General features: G+C 40.9%; 1 protein-coding gene across 2 annotated transcripts in view; it reads right to left on the reverse strand.

Moving 5' to 3' along the window:
• The window catches only part of tpst1 (tyrosylprotein sulfotransferase 1), a 54,192-nt gene extending 40,084 nt beyond the window's left edge, over positions 1-14,108 (reverse strand). For both annotated transcript variants that reach the window (XM_041994396.1, XM_041994395.1), the window contains exon 1: positions 13,902-14,108. The gene's annotated coding sequence lies outside the window, so the exon portion shown is untranslated. The remainder of the gene's footprint in view (positions 1-13,901) is intronic.
• Between the last annotated feature and the right edge of the window lie 9,277 nt (positions 14,109-23,385).

The following is a 23,385-nucleotide window of genomic DNA, read 5'->3' on the forward strand; positions in this document are numbered from 1 at the left end:
AAAATAAACTATATATTCGGATGGAGAGAATTTCAGGAGATGTTAAGATGTCAACACCGAAATTTTAAACGGTTGCTAGGCAACATAACCCAGCTGCGAAGATGGACATTCAACACCACATCCTGATTTTGCTTTTTTCACTAAACTGAATTTTGACCCACATTTGTTGTGGTGGTTGGTGTTAATTTAGAGCCCAAAGCATTCCACATATGAACACTGCATATTTTCCTCAACTGGGTCATTACTTGTGGGAAAAAAAGGAAACACAAGACTGATTACCTGACATTTTTGTCCCAGATACCAGAGCTGCCTCAATAAACTTGTAGAGTAAATGTGCATCATGAAGGATCAGTTAAATCTTTAAAAGTGAATTTAACCAAGAGAAAATCCCACATTGTAGATTTAGCAAAAAGGACTCTGTAATCTTATTAATTCACTCGTCATGTGACTGAAGATGCATTAAGATAAGCAGATAAGAGTAATGTTCTGTGTGTTAAGACATTTTTATTCAGTTTTCATAAAAAAAAATCTAATTTTTTTGTTTTTTTTGTTTAACATTTTAATAAACACACCTGAACAGAAGCACAACAAACATATAAAAAGTCTGAAGATGTTTTCTGAAGTTTTCATTTAACAGATTCTGCACTCAGTTTTCAGTCTTCAGTATCTTGTAAACGCGGCCAGATGCTGCTTAATTTTCCCTTTCAGCTCATTTCCTCACTTTTTCCCCGACGTACTGGCATTGAAATCCAGCTCCCGTCTTTCCGCTCCGTGAACCTGGTCTATACCACTACACGGTCTTCTGAGCATCCGCCCCCTTCCATCTGTTATATAATGGTATGATCCTGGCACGTGATTGGCCGCATGTTGTGTCCATCAAACCAAAGTCTGCCCCTGCCCTTCCTAGCAGATTTAACTCTCGTCTTGTTCTCATTAATTTCGAGCCATGGGCTTCTTCATTTATTTTACACTGGAACTGGAAGAAATTTTAAATAAAACAAAAACAATCTCAGTAGGGCTGGGCGATTAATCGATAAAATCGATAAATCAAATTTTCCATTTCTGGAGATTTATTTTTATGAAAATCGGGATTTTTTTCCATAGTTAGTTAGCAGCAGACTTAGCCCTCCCTCCACACCAGAACGGTGCTTGTCTGACAGATTTTCAGTGAAGTGGTCCTTCACTCATGCCTGGGATTTAGCTGTACGTATAACTGCAGTGAGAAATGCTGCTCTCTACGAGATGCAGAAGTCAACTTAACCCACAAACACTAGTTAAGAGACAACCTTCATCAGGGGAATTACTCCTGCAGTGGATCCTGTATGATAAGGATCCAGATGGAAAGAGATCACGGATGCATTGTGTCGCATATTTCTATGTAAGATATGAAGTCGTTTATATGGTGGAAAAGTTATGACATTATATGCTTTATTTTTGCTGGCATTCATCTATATAAACAAAGGTTTTTAATAAGTTTATTTATGTTTTGTAAAAGAAAAGAAAAAAAAATCGATTGAAATCAGAAAATCGGATTTGGTTAAAAAAAAAAAAAAATTATTTTAGGCCATATCGCCCAGCCCTACTTCTCAGTCTTATTAACAATGAATGAAAACCAAACAACCAGAAACAATAAGTATGATAGAAAATAAATTCTCTGTTCTGTAAACAAAACTGCCCTTCAAAAAATATATAAAGAAATAATAAACATGAGGCTCAGACAAGCAAAACTAACAGTTAGTACCGTTGTATTTAAAAAAAAGATGGCACCATGTTTCCAGCTTCTTCTCCGGAGGTTGCAGCATGCCTAATGGCCCAACTGGCTGCTGTAGTTTTTCACCAAGCGTCTGTTCATTCGTAGTTGAGCCAGTAAGGATGTTTCACACTAAACATCACAGCTAATTCTCTGCATTAGCCTTCCTGTGAGAGCTGTTCATGCAAGATTAAGCACATATAAGTTCATAAGTTCACGCTATAAGTTCATTTACTTCCTTTCCTGTTGTTGGGTTTGGTCTTTTCTCAGCCCACCCACACAAACTCATATCTTTGTCTTCTCCTTCATGACTCAGTGTTAAAGGGAAGGGACAGGCCAGACTGCCAACACCTTTGGTTGGTTAGCAGGAGGACAAAATGGGGCCCATTGTTTCCCTCGGCTGATGAAACTGCATTTAAAGAGGGGATTTCACCTATTAACTCACTGTTACACTGAAATGTTATCAATCCTGGAGGAAAAATACATTTGGGAAAACTTTCTCTAAGATTCAAGGATGACCTCACAGCTGCTAAACAGGGGGTGGGGGAAATCAGTGTAAAAGACACAAAGAAAGACACTGAAATGAATGTAGCTGGAGCTGATCCCAGAGCTGCACTGAAAGCACGGAAAGTGAACCTGTAGCAAAGGCTGCACACACAGACGCAACAGTAAACGCACCGCCTGGCTAAAACTACATACACAAAGACTGACAGACCGGTCAAAACCAAGAGAGTGTGTGTGTGAGTGTGTGAGTGAGTGAGTGTAAATGGAGATCATCCTGCTCAGGTGTTATGACGGCCTGGTGATAACAAACTGCAGCAGACATCCAGAGAAGGGTCACGTTACACCTCACGCTGGGACTGAAATGTGTTTGTGTTAAATTAATTGCGCCTCTTCTCTCCGGTTACTGATACATTATCCTCGTGTCGGGACGTTTTTTTCCCATTGATCTGTTAGGGAAAAGATGAAGCTGATGCCGCTCTCCACGGTGCAGCCAACGTGGGGAAACCAAACCACAACAGACTCTTCATGATCTTGAAGCCCTGAGGTGTTTGTGACAGTGGTAGAAAAAACGTCTCAAGAGTTAGTAGATCAGGAAGGGTGGAAGATATGTTTAACACCCAAATACTTTAAAGGCAACATATATAAAGAGAAAAGCCATCTCTACCCCAAAAAAGCTCCATGCACAACATCACACCAAGCAGATAGTACTGACCAGAGTTTTTAAGAATATTTGTTTTTTAGGATTCAGAAGGGCTTTCAGGGTTGCCAAGTTTGCCAAAGGAAATGACAAACCTGTCAAAATGCAGGTGTTTGTACGTACAGGAGCTAAAATAGATGATGGAAGTGGTTACACTAGTTTATCTGGTTCACTGCTGTAGACTGAGATAAATATCACCTGATAAACTACACAGAGAAAATGAACAGCAGGCATCATTTAAAGATTTTTAAACGCATGTCATCATATTACTTAGAAACAGAAGCTTCAGCCTTCCTCTCAAAAACCATTTAAACCCAACATCTGAACTGAAACTCTGCAGGATCAGTCAGGACGTTGCCCTGGACATGACCTCCAGAGGCTCCGTCAAATCTCAGGTCAAGAAAAACGCCTAAAAGGAGAAAGAGATGTCCATCTCAGGCAAGACAGTTTCATGCAGTTAGAGTAAATTCAATAAACTAATAGGGCTGACAGCGTCTGCATCCTGGTATTATCTGCAGAGACTATAATCCAAATAAACCAGAGCTGAGGGCAACCCCAACCATCCCCCCCATTATTAGTACAAACCTTAAGTCAACTCTGGCTTCTTAAAGGATTTCCTATAGACCTTTTGGTTTTCTAACGGCAAAAAATATCTGTTTTATTTAGTGAATTGATGTGAAAAAACACAAAAAATACACAATTCTGGAGAAAAAAAACTGAACCTGGAATATTTTGGTTGTCTGTCTTAACACTTAATGATTAAAAAAAGAAAGTTTTATCATCATGTTAGATTTCTAGTTCATTTAAACTAATTATTTTTATATATAACAGCAATTTGCAACTAAAGAGTGGAAAACTAGACGATTTCTGAAGAAATGTGGATGCATGCCAACGCAGCTACTGCCCACTCAGATATATTTATTGGCTAAGACTTGAGTCATTGGGGCAACCGTGATGGAAAATGCCTGAAAGAGGAAGCTGCTGTGTAACTGGCTGGTATAATCATAGACATATACACGTAGACATATAACTCAGCCCGCTGCTGCAACACGTCAAGGCGTCCGCCATCTTGGTCCTGGCAAGAGAGCTCGTTGGAGGAGTTCGAGTGAACGGTTGTGTAGTTTTAACTGGAATAAATATTAAATGTTTCAGCTATATATTATATTTGATTTATGGGGGGAAAAAGTTTGAAACTATAATGTAATTGCTAATCTATAATCACTGAGACAACAGATTGTTTATTAGGATTAAAGTAAGTTAATTAGGCTAAAAGATGGGTGGAGGAAGTTCCTGTCAAAGCGAAGGCAGAAGCATGTGTTGGTCAGTTGTAGACGTGGTAGTACCTGCGAGTGAAACCACATCACGAGGAGGCATTTCTGCACTGCGAGGGAATAACACTGTTTGCAAGCAGAGGATCACCAGGTGAGAGCCCATCAAGCCACATGCGGACCACCGTCCTCGCTAACCCGGCTAAACCGTCCTCGCTCGCCCGGCTAAACCGTCCTCGCTCGCCCCGCCTGGCTAAACCGTCCTCGCTCGCCCCGCTAAACCGTCCTCGCTCGCCCCGCCTGGCTAAACCGTCCTCACTCGAGTTTTGGTTGGTCTGGTTGGTCCGTTTCTGGATAATGTCAGAAAGAACTTCTTGTAAATAAACAACGCTGAGCACATGTAAAGGGCGATTCCACTCAATTCTGGGGAAGCTGGACCACATTAGACCAGCCCCTATAAAGCAAAGCGCCACACGGTGGCACTTTAGAAATTTAATAAGAAAAAAATAAGAAAAAAAATAATAAAAAAATGTAAAGAAGTTAAAAAAAATAAGAAAAGAAGGGAAAAGAAAAAAGAAAAATGTAAAAAATGAAGTAAGTATTTCGAAACTGATTTATTGAAAAACCAAACTGAAGCAAAAATAAAAATGCAAATAAATTCAATTATAAAAAATAAAAGTAAAAAAATAAAATATTAAAAAGCCTTGGAGTAAACAAAAAATCTGATTTTTCCACATTATACAAACTTCCCTTTCCCTCTAGTCAAGGAAAAACATTTCCTAGAGTCTTAGAAAAAGATAAAAATACCGTTTATGTTCAGAACATATGGACAGTAGATATCCTAAAAGTGCGACGCATCTCATCACATGACTCTACTGTGATATTAAATTACACACAGCTCTTTGGGAAAGTAAAAGAAAAGACCAAGTCCTGCTTCTTAGACGGGGAGACACGAGCAGCTCAGGGGTGAACAGTCTCAGAAGACAAGCTGCTGACAGTTTTCCACCACTGACTAAACTTCATTACAAATACTTTTTAAAAAATGTTGTAAAATTCAACTTTTAACTCTGTTATCAGGAGATCCAATCGGGTAGAAAGAGTCTTACTTCCAGCCGTTAAACAGGGTTTTGCTGTGTGTAACGGGGGCGGGGCTACGAACACTAAAATTCACAGATAATTTCATACAAAAACAATTTGGCTACAGCGACGACACTGAAAAAGTGATTCATTTTAATTAATGTAGTTTATTTTGTGACTGAAGTGAAAGCAGCCAATGAAGCTGAAAACACTGACAGAACCTGAGATTTGGTTGAAAGTTTTCACATTGTGACGGAAACATGCAGCAGCCACGAACTACAGGACGATCCTCAGGGGACAGCTGATGAAAATATATCACCGACTGTAATAATAAACACCCTTTCTCCAGTTTGTGCCCCCCACCAGAGAAATACCTAGCCCCGCCCCTGCTTTAAGCAGCTGAACTGAAAAGCTGTTGATCTTTTCTTAGAAGCTCTACATGCCTGAAGAATCTATGACAAGAAGCACTGGAGCACAACTAAAACTAACATCTGTGGATCAATAATTCTTGTTAATTTAACACTGATATGAAATATTGAAAAATGAACTTTGCACCGTTTCAGCAATGCAGCTTCTGTGCAACAGCTCTGGCTCTGCAACACAAGCCAACTTCCTCCAACGTGAAGGAACACAGGAAGTGTTGACACTTCGAACCGCAGCAGTCGTGCACGAACACACCTGTACAAACCGCCTGCTCCACACCTGTTTCATAGCCTCTGCTGAAGCTTTGTGGAGCATCAGAAAGCACCACAGTACAGTGATTTTTAGTTAGGCTATGTGATTGATCCGCCATTAACCAGCAAAGTGAATCTGCATCTCTGCGTAATGAGTGGGCTACCATCAGCATGAAAACAGTGAGACACAATCTGGGCTGTCAGTGTAGGAAGGGTTGCTCTGGAGACCGTACTTATTCTAATTCTTCAAGGACGACACTATTGTTGTTAGCCTACAGCATTTACAACAAACCCTACAGACTTCACTGCTGATTACATTTAAATCTTGTTTTCCACTCGTGTGTGTGCAGGCGGTGGAGTCTGTTCATGTTCCTGCAGCGTCCTGGGACACGAAGCTTAATGGAGATGTGCTGATCCATTCACTCCGACCATGCTGCTGTCCAAGATGCTAATGTTGTTTGGCAATAAAGCTGTAAAAGAAGACAGTTTTACGAGGCTGAGAGTACACCACCAATAACCAACAGAGCACGTGTCAATCATGAGATCTGATGCTGTATTGATCATCATATAATATTACTATCAGGCAAATCCAGGGCTCGATCAATAACTCAACAGCACTGCTACTGCTAATCCAGTTGTTGTAGAACTTGTGTTAATGTTGATCTAATTCTGGTTAAAAACAGTTACTATCAACTGTTTAAACTGTTAGAATGCAGCAAAATACTGAAGGAACCCGTCATCCATCGTGATGGAAAGATGATCAGTGTAATTATATAAACCCAGGAACAGCAGCTAGCTGTAGGTCAAAGAGCTGGAAACAACAAATCAGGCCTGAGAAACGCAGCGTCACGCGGGACAAAAGTATTCAGTATCACTGTGCTAAAACAAAATTCAAACAGCAATACAGAGTAACCTTAAAAGTCCACTAGACCGCCAGCACCGCCAACACCATCACTTACATCTTCACCAGTTTCTGAGAGGCTAAACTCTGATGGAGTTCAAGTTCGTGTCTAATTGTTTGTATTTTTAATTGATACTCTTTGTTTTGTCTCAGGGACTTTGTCTGCAAATTAGCTGTTAGCTAGATGGCCTGTGGACATGGCATCGGTTGCATTTGAAACTGTAACAATGTCTCTTGTCCTGTCCCTTTTAAATAAATACATTACTATAGTCACCCTTTAGGTCAGGTTCACCAACACTATCTGGTAAATCCACCATGATCCATGATAACAGCATTATTTACCACATTTCACCATAAAAACATCACCATCACTACTATGTTGCTAAGAGACCTCTATTTAGACCTGGACATGATGATGAAGCCACTTCCTGTCAGACTTTCCACCAATCAGAGAGCTTAGATTGACGGTAACGTCCAATCAGGAGCAGCCAAAGATCAACCAGTGAGCAGAAAGTTCTATGTGTGTGTGAAAAGAAGAAAAATAAAGCTCCTCTATGGCTGGAATAAAGCCAAGAAGACGTTTCTGATGCACGGTGGCGCCACAAAGCAGCTGAGCTGGAGTTGGTTTAGTGAGGATAGCAGGTAAATAGTAGCAGGAATAACTGGAAATGAGGAAAAAGTGGAAACATGGAAATAGTTTCTGTTGTGTTTGTTTCAATAACAATATTTTTTCTCCTGAAAGCCAAGACTTGAGAGAACGATGAGATGAGAAAAGGTTTGGTCACTGTTGATCTGTGTGTTATTTCTACAAAGTTCTGTTAGTAATAAATTCTGCTTTCTTCTTCTGGTCGACCTTTATGCTGCTAAATCTATTCATACATTCATTTTACATCATTTTACCTCCCAGTCTGACAGCTGCTACAGACTGGTTTATACTGGGATTAAAAGCTGTTACAGACTGGTTTATACTGGGATTAAAAGCTGTTACAGACTGGTTTATACTGGGATTAAAAGCTGCTACAGACTGGTTTATACTGGGATTAAAAGCTGTTACAGACTGGTTTATACTGGGATTAAAAGCTGCTACACACTGGTTTATACTGGGATTAAAAGCTGCTACAGACTGGTTTATACTGGGATTAAAAGCTGTTAGAAACTGGTTTATACTGGGATTAAAAGCTGTTAGAAACTGGTTTATACTGGGATTAAAAGCTGCTACAGACTGGTTTACACTGGGATTAAAAGCTGTAACAGACTGGTTTATACTGGGATTAAAAACTTCTACAGACTGGTTTATACTGGGATTAAAAGCTATTACAGACTGGTTTATACTGGGATTAAAAGCTGCTACACACTGGTTTATACTGGGATTAAAAGCTATTACAGACTGGTTCATACTGGGATTAAAAGCTGCTACAGACTGGTTTATACTGGGATTAAAAGCTGTTACAGACTGGTTTATACTGGGATTAAAAGCTGCTACACACTGGTTTATACTAGGATTAAAAGCTGCTACAGACTGGTTTATACTGGGATTAAAAGCTGTTACAGACTGGTTTATACTGGGATTAAAAGCTGCTACAGACTGGTTTATACTGGGATTAAAAGCTGCTACAGACTGGTTTATACTGGGATTAAAAGCTATTACAGACTGGTTTATACTGGGATTAAAAGCTGTTACAGACTGGTTTATACTGGGATTAAAAGCTGCTACATACTGGTTTATACTGGGAGTAAAAGCTGCTACAGACTGGTTTATACTGGGATTAAAAGCTGCTACAGACTGGTTTATACTGGGATTAAAAGCTGCTACAGACTGGTTTATACTAGGATTAAAAGCTGCTACAGACTGGTTTATACTGGGATTAAAAGCTGTTACAGACTGGTTTATACTGGGATTAAAAGTTGCTACAGACTGGTTTATACTAGGATTAAAAGCTGCTACAGACTGGTTTATACTGGGATTAAAAGCGATTACAGACTGGTTTATACTGGGATTAAAAGCTGCTACAGACTGGTTTATACTGGGATTAAAAGCTGCTACAGACTGGTTTATACTAGGATTAAAAGCTGCTACAGACTGGTTTATACTGGGATTAAAAGCTATTACAGACTGGTTTATACTGGGATTAAAAGCTGCTACACACTGGTTTATCCTGGGATTAAAAGCTATTACAGACTGGTTTATACTGGGATTAAAAGCTGCTACAGACTGGTTTATACTGGGATTAAAAGCTCTTACAGACTGGTTTATACTGGGATTAAAAGCTGCTACACACTGGTTTATACTGGGATTAAAAGCTGCTACAGACTGGTTTATACTGGGATTAAAAGCTGTTACAGACTGGTTTATACTGGGATTAAAAGCTGCTACAGACTGGTTTATACTGGGATTAAAAGCTGCTACAGACTGGTTTATACTGGGATTAAAAGCTGTTACAGACTGGTTTATACTGGGATTAAAAGCTGCTACAGACTGGTTTATACTAGGATTAAAAGCTGCTACAGACTGGTTTATACTGGGATTAAAAGCTGTTACACACTGGTTTATACTGGGATTAAAAGCTGCTACAGACTGGTTTACACTGGGATTAAAAGCTGTAACAGACTGGTTTATACTGGGATTAAAAACTTCTACAGACTGGTTTATACTGGGATTAAAAGCTATTACAGACTGGTTTATACTGGGATTAAAAGCTATTACAGACTGGTTTATACTGGGATTAAAAGCTGCTACACACTGGTTTATCCTGGGATTAAAAGCTATTACAGACTGGTTTATACTGGGATTAAAAGCTGCTACAGACTGGTTTATACTGGGATTAAAAGCTGTTACAGACTGGTTTATACTGGGATTAAAAGCTGCTACACACTGGTTTATACTAGGATTAAAAGCTGCTACAGACTGGTTTATACTGGGATTAAAAGCTGTTACAGACTGGTTTATACTGGGATTAAAAGCTGCTACAGACTGGTTTATACTGGGATTAAAAGCTGCTACAGACTGGTTTATACTGGGATTAAAAGCTATTACAGACTGGTTTATACTGGGATTAAAAGCTGTTACAGACTGGTTTATACTGGGATTAAAAGCTGCTACATACTGGTTTATACTGGGAGTAAAAGCTGCTACAGACTGGTTTATACTGGGATTAAAAGCTGTTACAGACTGGTTTATACTGGGATTAAAAGCTGCTACAGACTGGTTTATACTGGGATTAAAAGCTATTACAGACTGGTTTATACTGGGATTAAAAGCTATTACAGACTGGTTTATACTGGGATTAAAAGCTATTACAGACTGGTTTATACTGGGATTAAAAGCTGCTACAGACTGGTTTATACTGGGATTAAAAGCTGCTACAGACTGGTTTATACTGGGATTAAAAGCTGCTACAGACTGGTTTATACTAGGATTAAAAGCTGCTACAGACTGGTTTATACTGGGATTAAAAGCTGTTACAGACTGGTTTTTACTGTGATTAAAAGCTGTTACAGACTGGTTTATACTGGGATTAAAAGCTGCTACAGACTGGTTTATACTGGGATTAAAAGCTGCTACAGACTGGTTTATACTGGGATTAAAAGCTGCTACAGACTGGTTTATACTGGGATTAAAAGCTGTTACAGACTGGTTTATACTGGGATTAAAAGCTGCTACAGACTGGTTTATACTGGGATTAAAAGCTGCTACAGACTGGTTTTTACTGTGATTAAAAGCTGTTACAGACTGGTTTATACTGGGATTAAAAGCTGCTACAGACTGGTTTATACTAGGATTAAAAGCTGCTACAGACTGGTTTATACTGGGATTAAAAGCTGTTACACACTGGTTTATACTGGGATTAAAAGCTGCTACAGACTGGTTTACACTGGGATTAAAAGCTGTAACAGACTGGTTTATACTGGGATTAAAAGCTGCTACAGACTGGTTTATACTGGGATTAAAAGCTATTACAGACTGGTTTATACTGGGATTAAAAGCTATCACAGACTGGTTTATACTGGGATTAAAAGCTGCTACACACTGGTTTATCCTGGGATTAAAAGCTATTACAGACTGGTTTATACTGGGATTAAAAGCTGCTACAGACTGGTTTATACTGGGATTAAAAGCTGTTACAGACTGGTTTATACTGGGATTAAAAGCTGCTACACACTGGTTTATACTAGGATTAAAAGCTGCTACAGACTGGTTTATACTGGGATTAAAAGCTGTTACAGACTGGTTTATACTGGGATTAAAAGCTGCTACAGACTGGTTTATACTGGGATTAAAAGCTGCTACAGACTGGTTTATACTGGGATTAAAAGCTATTACAGACTGGTTTATACTGGGATTAAAAGCTGTTACAGACTGGTTTATACTGGGATTAAAAGTTGCTACATACTGGTTTATACTGGGAGTAAAAGCTGCTACAGACTGGTTTATACTGGGATTAAAAGCTGTTACAGACTGGTTTATACTGGGATTAAAAGCTGCTACAGACTGGTTTATACTGGGATTAAAAGATATTACAGACTGGTTTATACTGGGATTAAAAGCTATTACAGACTGGTTTATACTGGGATTAAAAGCTGCTACAGACTGGTTTATACTGGGATTAAAAGCTGCTACAGACTGGTTTATACTAGGATTAAAAGCTGCTACAGACTGGTTTATACTGGGATTAAAAGCTGTTACAGACTGGTTTTTACTGTGATTAAAAGCTGTTACAGACTGGTTTATACTGGGATTAAAAGCTGCTACAGACTGGTTTATACTGGGATTAAAAGCTGCTACAGACTGGTTTATACTGGGATTAAAAGCTGCTACAGACTGGGTTATACTGGGATTAAAAGCTGCTACAGACTGGTTTATACTGGGATTAAAAGCTGCTACAGACTGGTTTATACTGGGATTAAAAGCTGCTACAGACTGGTTTATACTGGGATTAAAAGCTGCTACAGACTGGGTTATACTGGGATTAAAAGCTGCTACAGACTGGTTTATACTGGGATTAAAAGCTGCTACAGACTGGTTCAGGGTTTAAGGGTTAACCTCTGCAGATCTGCATCAGTGATCATGTGATTCTACACATTTATATTGTTGGGAAATAAATTAACACAAAATAATCACAAGAATCGTAAAATCGCGATTTTAATTCCTCCCTGTTGCTCAGTAATCTGCCACAACATCCCTGTTTTATTTACATCAAGTAAAGAAAGCAGGTGAATGGAGATAATTACGTCTGCAGGTATCTTATGAGGACTCAGCCAACTAAATACAAAGGACAGGACATTTTCCATGTGCAACAACACTGGAGAAAGACTTAGTGTGCAAGGCCTGTAGAGAAAGCCAGCTGGCTGCTCCTGTGAGCATCCGTGAAGCCATCTGCGTAGCCCACCAGTGGCGTCCTCACAGTGGTTAGACTGGGTGGTTCGGCCCGTCCTCTCTATGTACCAGCTTCATCGCTTTCATGTACTCATTGCCTTGAGTTTGTGCTTCACCGATGGCTCCTACATCTCTTTTTGGACAGAATGATTACAAACCTTTTCAACCTTATCAACCTTATCAGAAAACAACTTTTCCAGTTTGATTTTAATGCTACGTCTTTAAACGTAAAAAAGGAACAAATATTAGTTAAAGCAACTAAGAGGAAAAAAAATCCTGATGTGTGAGCTGCTGACAGCTGCAGAGACACCACCCACGAACATAAGCCAATCCATCAATCAAGTGTCTCCACGGCAAGGACAAGCGGTGCAGGGTGACGTCTCCGGCTATCTGCATTGCTATTCTGGGCAGTTTAATTAATGAGGGCTTCTACGTCAGCAAGCACTCGTTGCTGGAACACCAGAAATATGGAGCTGAACCCCGGCTGAGCTCACAGCTGTTTTTCTGAATGTAATACTTGTTATGCAGTAGCGAGCGGTTCTTCTGGACGAGGAAATGAGAGTTTCAAGTAAACTGGAGTCTAACTGGTCCGGCTCTGCAGCTGTGCAGGCCGACCCACTGAGTGCACCCAGAACACAGTAACACTTTGCACCTGAACACAGCAGATGTGCTCCTGGCAACTCATACCAAGTGTAACCTGTTTTTAGCCCTCTAGGAAAGTTAAAAACATTCACCCTTATGATGCAAACCCAACCTTATTTAGAACACAAACAAATACGTATTCTGGGATGTAGCAATAGTAATCAATAACAACACTGTTTGCATATGATGAAGAAGCTAAGTTTTGAGTGTAGTTCAGCACTACAACACATTTGTGTAAAACAGGATTACTTTACATGAACATGAGCAATAAGATTACCTCAGGCAGACTGATCTTTTTACAGGCCAAAACGCTGTGTAACGCCACCACAATCTGCCACCCGTGTATCATCTCATAACCAAACTCAGTTAAAAACACTGTAATTAACGACAGTGTTGTTAATCAGTGAAAGATCACAGGTAATGTAAGGTTAGTGTGCAGGTACATTTAATGTTTTGGTCTTCTGGTTAATTCGGCGTGTGTATTTCAGACATGAGGGTGTTAATAAACATCGAGGTGGCTTTTTAAGTTGGATTTTTATTAAAATTCATCATTTTTGATGAGCTAACTGCTTGTGAGCCGTATAAGATTTGCTAAATGTCTTCGTTGCTCGTATCTGTGGATAACCTCGCGGCGTTTTTATCGATAACCGCACGACTTTGCCACAGCCTGAGCACATAACGGAGCTGATGTGAAAATACGACCCCCAGGTTTATGGGCATGTATTACACGACAGCTGGATATGCGGCTCTAACAGTCGGAGGTACATTTTCCAGCCTCTACCTCCCTAAACATGCCAAACACCCGCAATTATGTAACCTCAATTTGTGAGGAAGAGAAGGAACATTAAAGCCAAGAAACGATATATTACTGTTAATCAGCCCCTCCCCCTCCGTAAAAATAATAGTAATAAAAATAAATAAATGTGACTTTAATTGCTGCAGCTTTCCAGCTAAGAGGAAGGAGTGTAGAGGCAGAAGGACATTACACCAGTAGAGCGTCAAAAAAAAACCTACCTAATGCTGCGGATACAGCGCGCGAGACGCAGGTTAGCCGGAAAAATCTTCCACCGAATCCAGCGTCACTGTCCCGACAGCCGCCGCCGTCTTCTGGAGTCACTTTCCGGACATTTTCTCTGTACATTGACCGTGTGAGCCGCGTAGCTGCCAAGCTGGTGTTGAGACTGCGAGTGAACGACTTACCAACCAGCCTGCTACAACCGGGCTTCGCGACTGGTGTTGAAAGAAGAGGCGTGATTGGACTAGAATGGCTGCGTGTCAGAGCCTCTGATTGGTCCACACGTTATGGGCGGAACTGCAGTGGATTTAAATGCACAGTATGGATTATTTCCCCCATTTTCCTTATTTATTTATGTTTTGATTGATTGATTGATTGATTGATTGATTGATTGATTGATTATTATTATTATTATTATTATTATTATTATTATTATTATTATTATTATTATTATTATTAGTAGTAGTAGTAGTAGTAGTAGTATGGTTGATATTAATAATAAAAAGAAGAATCCTTCCTTTTTACTGTCCGGTTTTGTTCTTTAACAGATTGATTCCATTTTAAAGTTTATAAATAAAATAAAAACAGTTTGAAGTATTTTCCATATTAAATTTGTGTGATCAACATATAAAATGAAAATGGCTTTAAAAATTAATTTAAAGTAAATATTAAAATGTAAAATAAAATATTTTAAAAATTAAATTTCACTTAAAATGATTGTATTTTACATGTAGATTTTGAGTGTAGATGTTTTCTGTTTTGTTTTTTTGTTTGTTTGTTTGTTTGTTTGTTTTTGCTGCCTTTATGTTGACTGGGGTGTTGTCCTTTGCTTGTTTTTAAACCACTAAGCTTGTATGAGTGTGTTCTGGCTGATCAGCGAGATGTAACATGAGCGTGTGAAGCAAACACTAACCCTGATGAAGACCTTGTTGCTCACACGTGTTGGCCTTGTTCATGTTTGCCATGTAAAAGTAAAGGCTTTTAATATTTTTTAACTAACTCTGCAGAGTATCTTTGATCATTTGTTTAGACCACTTGCTTTTCTAATAAAAGCACAAGAAGCAAGAAGCCCTGCATCAAGCTGAAATGAAGTCAGCACACCTGAAGGACCAAGAGGGGACCTTCAGGGATTACCATGAGGACCCGGCAGGACTGCTGCTGTTTCTGGCCAAACTTTCAGATAAAATTCCTCAAAATGCTGAAATCTAGGAGGAATATTTAGGTCAAACATGGAGTTCATTCTTTTCTTTTATTTCAGCTAAAATCATCTAATTTCTTTCAGCTGCTGACTGCAGGTCTTCAGCTTTTTCCTCACCCTGGTTGATGGTATCAGGTATCAGTCGGGACTCCCTCTGTTGACTGTATGATCACATCTCCCCTGTCCTGCTTCCCTTAACCAACATCCTGCTAGATTTTCTATTGATTTCTAAATCTTCCTGCTCAAAGCTTCAAATGTCCCCTCCGTCCATCTCAGACTTGCTGAACTGGTATGTTTCCTCTGAGCCCTGAGATCTACTGTGGGAGATCGGCCTTTTCCATCAGAACCTCCACATTCGCACCTCTTTGCCTCCTGCAATCAGACACATTTCAAAATTCTCAATAAAACTCCAGAGTTCAGAGACTTTGATGAATATTTTACGGAGTCTGGTTAAATTGTTCCCTCCTTTCAGGTTAGAGCTCTGCAACGTTGATGGGGGGGGGCCTTCTTAGTATTATTGTTATTTGTTCTATTACTGACACCTTTTTCAGACAGACTTTAATCAGAACTAGTCAAAATAGCATAAACATGGTTCTTTTTTCCTGTTGATCAGAACATAAGAAGGTTTAAAACCACTGCTCTGGATCAACTGAAAATTCATCCCAATCGAGCAGGGGCGTATCCAGGAAATTTTTAATGGGGTGGCCAATCACTTTCATCATGTGAGCTGACATCTTTTTTAAAATCACATCAGCAGACAGACTGAAGCTCCTCAGTAAGGTCATAGAAAGACTAAGACAGCAGCAATATCATGCACATTAGGACTCAGAGGGGTGAGAGAGAGGGCAGATCAAACCTCTCAACAAGGACATGATTGTTTTTCCATCTCTCAAACATTTCTCATTTCAGTGGAAGCTTTGAAAGCAGCGACAGAGAAAAGATGGCCAGTGATCAATGATGCCATTATCGCAGATGCTCTGGTTTCAGTCACAGTGAACGGTCTGCAGAGACCAGCACTCAGCATCTGCAGCAGAGTTAACCAACGACAGCAGACAAGCAGAAAGCTGAGAGCAGAGAGCAGAACGGGATCATGTGATCAACCATCAAAAGTGAGCATAAATGAAAGCACAAATGAATGAAATAATTATAATATTTTTTGTCCTTTCTGTGGCCAAACAGACATCTGATACTCACTTGAATATTTAATCATGTATTGATTCATCTCAACCAAATAAATGGGCAGTTAATGGACACTTGACACCTCTCCACCACTCATTAAGACAGCTGGTGTCACAATGTTGATTTTCTTATAATACAGTTTGACCAACATTTATATTTCCCAGGAGACTGATTCACACCTGCGTGGTAACGGTAGTCAGGGTGGAAATAAGTGCTGACTCGCCGTTTCAGACGTGGATGACACGGCAGGTTGTTTCACCCCTGATGACTTCTTCATCCTGATCCAAGTTCCTCATATTCAGGGTGCTGTAACTCAGCCGAAGCGCCACAGAGGTAGGTGACAGCTGCAATGGCTGCTGGTACAATGCTTTCCCCAGAGACATTTGCTCAAGGGTCTGCGAGTGTGGGAGCGGATGAGAGATGATGAAATGGGAGGAAGTGTATGCCGTCCAACAATGCCAGAATCCGCTGGGAGGACGTGCAGAGGTCAAAGTGCTGAGGTAAGAAATCACTAATAGAAACTGATGCAAAGGAATATCAATAGCCATGGGTGTCAACATGTGTGGGGACCAAAACTGGCCCACCAGAGGGTCCAGTCTGGCCTGCAGGATGAATTTGGTAAATATGAAAATAACATACAAGATTTTAACTGTAATATTTTAGTAAAAGTAGCTGTAATTTCTAATGTGCCCCTGGTTTCATTTCAAATGTAAATATCTGACATTGTCATCGTTCATTTGTGTTTCTCTTCTTGTTTCTCAGCAGGAATCCCTGGATTAGCGTCATGCTGCTGGTTGACCCCTCTTTCCTGTCTTCTACACCCCCAACCGGTCCAGGAAGATGGCCGTCCTTCCTGGTTCTGGTTCTAATTGGGGTTTTCCGTCCTGGTTCTAGTTCTAATTGAGGTTTTCCTTCCTGGTTCTGGTTCTAGTTCTGATGGAGGTTTTCCTTCCTGGTTCTAGTTCTAGTTCTGATGGAGGTTTGCCTTCCTGGTTCTAGTTCTAGTTCTGATGGAGGTTTGCCTTCCTGGTTCTAGTTCTGATGGAGGTTTTCCTTCCTGGTTCTAGTTCTAGTTCTGATGGAGGTTTGCCTTCCTGGTTCTAGTTCTGATGGAGGTTTTCCTTCCTGGTTCTGGTTCTGATGGTGGTTTTCCTTCCTGGTTCTAGTTCTAGTTCTGATGGAGGTTTGCCTTTCTGATTCTGGCTCTGATGGAGGTTTTTCTTCCTATTCTATTCTATTCTATTCTATTCTATTCTATTCTATTCTAGAGTCATTTAGCAGACGCTTTTATCCAGAGCGACTTACATTTGAGAGGAAGAACAACACAAGCAAGAATTCAAACAAGATGGACGTCATCATTAAGTGATAGTCAGACTGCTGTGAGTCCAGTTGGGCCAGGTGCTGTCATGTAGTGCTAGAGGCAGTGCATATAATTTTTTTTTTTTTTTTTAAATGAAATCTAATAATTAATTTACATCAAAATATCCATCCAGCCGTTCATCCATTTTCAGCCTGACTCATCCAGGGTCAGGTCACTGGGGCAGCTGCCTTGCCTGTGTATTCGCGATCTCGTTCTTTCGGTCACTACCCACAGCTCTTGACCATAGTTGAGGGTAGGAACGTAGATCGATTGGTTTCATGATTTTGGGATATGTGTGGGGTCTTGTGTTTAAATTAGTTAAGATCTTGTTTTGGGATCATGGGGTGTATTAGGCTTTTGTTTATATTATGGTTTTTAGGGTTCTTGGTTTATAATGTCATGTTAAGGTTCTTGTGTTATAGTCAGGTTTTGTTATGTTATTGTTAGGATCATGTTTTAGGTTGTTGTTCTAGGTTGAAGTAAAATTAAGAATTTGTGTTACTCAGGTTACTATGTTTTCAACTAGTATGTAGGTCATGGGTTTCTGTTCAGGCTCCAGATTCATTAGGACACCTGGGCTGATTGCCGATTCCTTTAACCTGTTTGTGTTTATACTCCTGGGTTTGTGTTATTTCTTGTCAGGTCCTTGTGGTTTCTACATGGTTTCATAAAAGGCCCATAAAAGTAATGAACAGAATCAGTGATAACGGGCAGCCTTGGAGGAGTCCAACACTCGCTGGAAACAAATCTGATTTACTGCCAGCAATGCGGACCAAGCTCTGATACTCGTCATTCATAGACCGGACAGCTCGTACAAGGGGGTCAGGCACTCCATACTCCTAGAGTACCCCCTCCATGAGCCCCCGGGGAGAACAAGGTCAGGCAACTTCTCCAAGTCCACAAAACACATGTAGACTGGTTAAGCAAACTCCCATGCCCCCTACAAGACCCTGAAGAGGGTGTAGAGCTGGTCCACTGACGAAAACCACACTGCACCCCTGAATAGACCTTACCAGGAAGGCTGAGGAGTGTGATCCCCTGTAGTTGGAGCACACCCTCCGGTCCCCCTTTTTGAAGAGGGGGACCACCACCCCAGTCTGCCAGTCCAGGGGAACTGTCCCCGATGTCCATGCAATGCTGTAGAAGCATGTCAGCCAAGACAGCCCTACAGCATCCAGAGCCCTAAGAAACTCTGGGTGGATCTCATCCACCCCTGGAGCCCTACCACTGAGGAGCTTTGTAAGCACCTCAACAACCTCAGCCCCAGAAATAGGAGATCCCACGTCAGGGTCCCCCAGCTCTGCTTCCTCATTGAAAGATATATTTTGGGATTGAGGAGATCTTTGAAGCATTCCTTCCACTGACCCACAATATCCCAAGTCGAGGTCAGCAGCCCCCCATCCCCACTGTACACAGTGTTGACAAAGCACTGCTTTCCTCTCCTGAGTCGTGGGATGGTCGCCTCAATGACTGCTGAAGCCGCATTCCACTTAGCCCGCCGATCCCCATCAGCTGCTTCTGGAGTCCCACAGGCCAAAAAAAAGCCTGATAGGACTCCTTCTTCAACTTAACAGCATTCCTCACTGATGGTGTCCACCAATGAGTTCGGGGATTACCACCACAACAGTCACCAATGACTTTACGGCCACAGCTCCAGCTGGCCGCCTTGACAATAGAGGCACGGAACACAGCCCACTCGGACTCAATGTCCCCCGCCTCACCCGGGACATGGTTGAAGCTCTGCCAGAGATGGGAGTTGAAACTTTTTCTGACAGGGGACTCCGCCAGACGTTCCCAGCAGACCCTCACAACACACTTGGGTCTGCCAGGCCTGACCAGCATCCTCCCCCACCATCTGAGCCAACTCACCACCAGGTGGTGATCAGTTTAAAGCTCCACCCCTCTCTTCACCCGAGTGTCCAAGACCAAGATACAACTACAAAGTCGATCATCAAACTGCAGCCTAGAGTGTCCTGGTGCCAAGAGCATATGTGGACAGTCTTATGTCTGAACAAGATGTTTGTTATGGACAATCTGTGACGAGCACAGAAGTCCAGCAACAAAACACCACTCGGATTCAGATTAGAGCTTCCTCCATTCCTTCAAATCACGGGGTCACATCATCCTTTCCGGTTAAACCCGACTGAGCCCCATGGGCAAAGGCCCAGCCACCAGGCGCTCGCCTCCGTGCCCCACCTCAAGGCCTGGCTCCAGAGGGGGGCCCCGATGACCCACATCCAGGCAAGGGAAACCTGGGTCCACTGATTTGACTCATCATAGGGGTCAACTGAGCCATGATTTATCTGGTCTCTCCACTAGACACCTGTTTGCCAAGGCTGACCCTACCTGGGAGATAAAGCCTTTGACAGCATAGCTCCTAGGATCTTCAGGACATGCAATCTCCACCACGGTAAGGTGGTGGCTCAGGGAGGAGATCAAAATATGAATGTCTTTAATATGTCCACTGACAGTACATTTAGTCATATATATATATATATATGTATATATATATATATATATATATATGCGTGTGTGTATTATTCACAATAAAGTGGTATTCATGATAATTTTTAATTAATTTCATCAAATTTTTACAAATTAAATTTATTTTAAATTCATTGTTCCTGTTCGTTCATTCATTCATTCATTCCAGATTTACAGTGATGGTCCACAGTGCATCCTAAATCATGATCCTGGTCTCCAGAGTGACAGCCCAACACTTAAATTCACCTTCTACTCAAACAGCTGTCAAATTATTCTGATCTAGGTTTTTTCATTTAAAAGTCATAGAAAACCTATCAGGCTCTAATATTTATTCTCCAGCTAAATATTCCATGTTATGTATATTCTGTGTTTTATTGAGGAAGCTGGAGATCAACATGATGAAAGATAAAATGAGACTCCTGCCAAAATCCTGAGATGGAGCTCCTAGCCCACATGCCTAACTATTCCAAGTCTGACAAGGCAAACTGGCATGCATTTAAAACAAGGATGGAAGCAGCCACTTTCCGTCCTTGTTCCCTTAAAATTCTGAAATGTTCGCCTGAAACAGTTTTTTAAAGGGCTAGTGCACCCAAAAATGTGTATTTGAGCTGCGAACAACACAGAATTACTTAATTGTGATGAAAACCACATATACTGTTGATCAAAACGTGATTTTGTGCTTAAAAAAATTGCTCATAACCTCCAGGTTATGTTTTGCATGGCATAGAGAAATCATCTACTTAACTAGAAAATTTGAAAAACCCCATAGCCCCTCCCTCCAGATGCAGGTAGGCGGGTCCTCGTCTTGCAGGAATAGAAAACCACGCCCACCAACATATATGAAGGGATGTGAGCTTATCTGGTGTAGATCTGCTAGTTTCAGATTTCAATTCTTTCAGAGTTTCTAATGAAATTTTCCTGCAATGGGACGGATTTGTGCTTCTGAGGGTGTAAAAGTAAAACCGGACTTTATTCTTTACCTGCTGATCCTCATTTGTCGACAGACAGCAGCTCAAATCGTAGCAGCAGCAACTTCCAGCAGCTCTTCCTGCAGCTGCCACAACCTGCCGCGAGTCTCCACAGCTTTCCAGAGCTGCTGGAGCTGCTGACAGGCAGCTAACAGCTAACAGCTAACAGCTCACACTGATACGTTCAGGACCACCTGGTTCATGTATAGCTGAGGAGATTCTGGAGGGGAAAGTCTTCCATCTCAAAGACGCTCTGTGACGTAGCTGCTTTGTGAATCTCGCTTTACATCCTGCCAGTTAGCTGAGCTGCTGTCTGTCAATCATTTCTGTCTGTGTATACCGACCCGCCCACTCTGATCACCCCACACCTCCCACCCCAACCCATGCAGTTTCACATTTGTCAGTGGGTAGAGTTACGCAAAAAGTAGGGGGTGGAGTTACACTTTAAATAATTATAGTTATTTTTTATTAAATATTACATTTAATATCTTCAATGTTATTTTCATATTTACCAAATTCATCCTGAGGGGCAGATTGGACCCTCTGGTGGGCTGGTTTTGGCCCCCGGATCATATGTTTTACACTCCTGCTTTGGAATACACCCAGGAAATAACATGGTATTTATTATTGACTAAATTAAAAAGACATGAGCAAAAAACAAACCCGGAACACTAAACTCTGCCAGCGATGTTAAAAATCCTGCATATTAAACTGATTTACATCACATGATCAGCTGTAATACTCACCATTTATTAAGAAAATTAAAGTTGATTTCTGTTAAGACTTTAGTACGTACACACCCATGAACCGTGAATTAGCAGGCTGTTTGAGAGGTTAAGTTCGAGGCTTGTGGGTTTTATCAGGTTTTTATCCCGTAAGCTGGTCATGAGAGGCCTGTCTGCTGTTCGGACAGATGGCGGGGGCGCTGGGGGTGCAGCAGGAGTAGGACACCACAGAGAAAGACATGGATGACTGATGAATAATGATTTGATATTATCCCTAAGCCAGCTATACACCAATCATCTCCTGGGTCAGTGGCGTAGGATTGGGAGGGTAAACAGGGGGCCACTGAAAATCCTGGAATGACAATCTTTTGTGTTCCATTTTAAAATATCTAATGAAGTAAAGTCAGTTTAACTGAATGAAGGTGCAGCCAGACTGAATTGTGCATTACAATAATGATGGATGTTCTTTAGCGGCCCCTCTAAAGTTGTGCTGAATGGTTTAGTCCACTCCCGCACCGGTCTGTGCAGCCAGACAGCCAGAAGAGAAAGTCATGAATTTCCCAAAGAAAGTGAAGTCTTGATGTCAGAAAAGGGAGAAAAAACGGGAAGAATATTTAATGAGGAGCAGCAGCTTTATTTTCACTTCTTAGAGACGAAAGGGGAGCAGCGCCTGAGCTAACACAATATCAGCAGCAGCTTTCTGTAGGCAACACATTAGGATTCATTTAGAGACTGTCATGTTTCATGATCTTGGTTTATAGTCTGGTGTTTGTCATGTTTTGATCATGGTTTGGCTTTTTGGTTTTGTCATGTTTAGTTCAGTTTGTAGTTTTCCATCGTGTGCTCTGTGTTTTCTGTTCCTGGCTCGTTAGATCACCTGGTCTCATTTCTCATTCACTTTACCTGTTCCTTGTTACTCCCTCTGTGTATTTATGTCCCTTGGCGTTCAGTTGTCTTTGTCAGGTCATTATGTTCATCCATGTTGTGTCTTAGTTCCTGTTTTGAGTTCCGGATTAAATCTTAGTCAACAGCATCATTCTGCCTCCTGCCTTTACTGTCTGCATTTGGGTCCTCACACGTTACAGAGACATCAGATTCGTTACCATCAGAAAAATGATTTGGTGTCAATGGATTCCTAAAAACTGAATGCACCTGACCCAAACTCTGTAATGTTAATAACAAATGATCCACTATTTTTTTTAATAAAAAAAAAAAAAAAAAAAAACAGGAGACTTTTCCAATTTAAAGGCCACAATGATCAGAGTCTGATTATTATATCAGATACTGTTGGTGCTTTTGAGTCAGATTTAATACCTTATAAAAAATCTAACCTGGAACATGAGGAAATGTTTTTCTCTTTATTATTATTCATTCTTGGTACCAATACAGGTTGCTGGTAAGCTGGAATCTATCTCACAGGTGAGAGGCAGGTACACCTGGACACGTCACCAGTCCATCGCAGTACTAATATAGATGGGGACAAACAACCAATCACACACACACACACACTCACTCCCTCCTAGGGAGAATTTAGAGTAACCATTTAACCTAACATGCATGTCATTGGGC

The sequence above is a fragment of the Melanotaenia boesemani genome, chromosome 9 (genome assembly GCF_017639745.1).
Source record: "Melanotaenia boesemani isolate fMelBoe1 chromosome 9, fMelBoe1.pri, whole genome shotgun sequence".
Lineage (NCBI taxonomy): Eukaryota > Metazoa > Chordata > Actinopteri > Atheriniformes > Melanotaeniidae > Melanotaenia > Melanotaenia boesemani.